General features: G+C 30.6%; 1 long non-coding RNA gene across 1 annotated transcript; it reads left to right on the forward strand.

The window, feature by feature from the left end:
- The first annotated feature begins 1,189 nt into the window (after positions 1–1,189).
- On the forward strand, positions 1,190–2,945 carry LOC147656542 (uncharacterized). Its single transcript, XR_015294272.1, has 2 exons — positions 1,190–1,321; positions 1,789–2,945. It is a non-coding gene; the product is annotated as an uncharacterized LOC147656542 (long non-coding RNA).

Consider the following 2,945-nt stretch of genomic DNA (forward strand, 5'->3'; position numbering starts at 1 on the left):
AAAGGTCTATAACTACAGTTATACAGACTGCAGATACATTTAGGCAGAATAATACAAACTCAGTTGATTAAATCTTTGTTTGTCATCTCCTACATTAATATATTTTAAACAAAAACAAGAAAAACACGTAGGTATTTATATCCATATCTTAATCTCCTCGAAGAATCTCTTTGCGTTCAAAATTTTTGAATACTGTATATCTATTATTACATTTAATTATCATGCCTTAAATAATAATATTTCATAATAGTAAAAATCAATATTCTTAATAATTTAAGAATAACAACGTGAAGGATACGGAAATAACGAAAAGGGGAAAAAGATCGTATACACTGTTTCGTTTCAGGCAATAATTATTAATCGTTATTTCGAACGGTATAACATCGAGATTTTTCCCGGGCGAAAGCTCTTTAATCTTCCGTCGAGATCCTCTGGATCGTTACGAAACGGTGCTTAAAATGCAGGTGCAAGGGAGAATACCTAATAGCGAGTGCAGCTTGAGGGGTGAGGTCCGCCATTAAAAGGAATAATTAACGAGTACCAGCAATTATCATGGAACAGCTTGCGCCCGCAACGTCAACCACGGTTGAAAATTTTTATCATTGATTTACTTTGTTAAATACATCGATTTAAATTGATCATAATCGATTTCAGTTGGTATTAGCAGACGAAAGTATTTATAATTATTAAAAGTAATAAGATAATTACGAGTATAAAGCAGGAAGGAATATTGCTTTTTAATATATTAACGCATTTTGATATTTATCTTTAGTTTGTAATGTAAATATCTATAAAACAACTCTTAAAAATCTATTAAAACGTTTATTAGCATATAAAGCTATTTATTTTTCCTTTTATATGTTCTTCTTCTTCTTCTTCTTACAATTATATTAACTTACTTGTCTTGATTATCATCTTATTTCTCTCTAATTTTATTTAAGGCACGCAACAATTTAAATATTATTTTTATTTATTTAAACCTGTATTTTTAAATTTATATTTGCTTTTACTTTATTAAAACATACTTTCATTGCAATTCTTCGTATCTTGAATAATCTTTTTTTTTCAAATAATAATAATTATAATAATTATTTTTAAAGTTAAAAAAATTACACGTAAAAATTGACTTTCGCTTCCACGTTATGCATTCGAATGGTTAGTTTTAAAAGATGCATCCTCTGTATTTCAGGTCGGAGTGAGTTATTCTATGAAAAAGATTTCAAGCATCCTTTCCAAATGGCAGGAAGGTTTGCGGTTGGACCGTGGGACATCCATTCATACGTTTTCGGGTGTAAGCACGCAATGTGCCGAAATTGCCAAGGTACGTACAAATTTCAAGAATCAATGTTACAAAATTACCTATATATTTTCCTCTTTTATAAAATGATTTTTTCTTTCCTTCATATCGTATAATAATAATTTCATAGTATTTAAAATTTTTATTGAAAATTATTCTTTGTACTTTGAAAATATTAATTATTCGACATAACATTTCTTACCAAGATTTTTAATATTTAATAAATATCTAGTAATTTTTACATATATATCCATTATTTTACTCCACTTTAAATAATTAGATTAAATATTTATGCATCTATCTAAATATATTTAATATATTCGAAATATCTTTTATAACATTTCATATATATATATATATATACACACATATAATTATTATCATTTACTTGGATTTCAAAATTTTCGAAATACAAAATTAAAAATAGCATAAAATTTCGAGATCTCTATGAGCGGATATTCTAATTACTTGTTATATTTCTATCGACATAGCGTCCGCGGAGACAATCACGAAGAAAAAAAAGAAACGATCATTTATGCAATTGCACAATCAACCCGATGCACGAGTACCTATTTCCGTTCGTCGCGGTCGGCTCCTCGCGCACGAAACGTTCAACGTTCCAGGCTCCTTTGATCGTTCATCCGGATGCGGTGGTCTCGTTGGAAGCACACGTTCGCCCGGGCGCACGCGCGTACCTTGGAGACATCGCAGGTGCAGTTACCTGCTGGTCGACTTCTTTCTTCGTCCCTCCTACGGCCAATTATGCAAGTTTCACTTATCCGAAGTTGCCAGGTAGCTCGTTATCGTGGGACCACGAGTGGGTTAAGGACATCGGGACCTGCTTTCAATACATTCCTCGCCACGCACTCGCCTCGCCACGAAAGTGTATGTACTCCGTTTCCGATAATACACCTTCCTTTTCCTTCTCTTCCTCTCCTATTGTGTGATCCCTCGACTCGGAAATTTTCTTTTGTCTCCTTTCGTACCTCTTCGTCTATTTCAAGGCGTCGAGGATCGATCCTTTGTTGGGAAAGTAGCGTTATCTATGTGTTCGTAACGGTCGATGCAATTTTGGAATATTCATGGTGCAGGGTTGTAAGGACACGTATGTGGGAAATGAAATGATGGTTATTATAATAGAATGTGATTGTGGAATAAAGTGTCTTGTTGCAAACTTGTCAGTATAAAATTAGAGAATGATTAGATTTCATTGTTAATGGTAATTTTTTATTCTCTAAATTTGCATGATTAATATTGATAGGCAATTTTTTTTTTTCATAACAGTAAAATATTTAATAAGAAATCATTTTAAGTTTCGTATATATATTGAATATTCACTCTGATTGATAAGATAAAAATTAATGATTCAGAACTAATGTTCAATATAATTCGAAATTAAACTGTCCATATAAGTTTTTTTATTTCCATTTTTGCAGAAAGAGTTTCAGAGTTAAATGAATATTAATATAAAGATATAGATACTTTCGTATCTTTGTATTTTTGATTATAATTATAACTAAAATTTGTGTATACTAACTTTTATACTTTTAAAATCGACTTTTCAAAAGATGTCCTTCCATGAATATATTATTACAACTTATATATACGTTGTTATTAAGTTTTTTTAATATACTTATCATACATTTCA

This window comes from Apis florea, unplaced genomic scaffold, assembly GCF_048593485.1.
Source record: "Apis florea isolate Af1SG1 unplaced genomic scaffold, ASM4859348v1 contig_3696_pilon, whole genome shotgun sequence".
Classification (NCBI taxonomy): domain Eukaryota; kingdom Metazoa; phylum Arthropoda; class Insecta; order Hymenoptera; family Apidae; genus Apis; species Apis florea.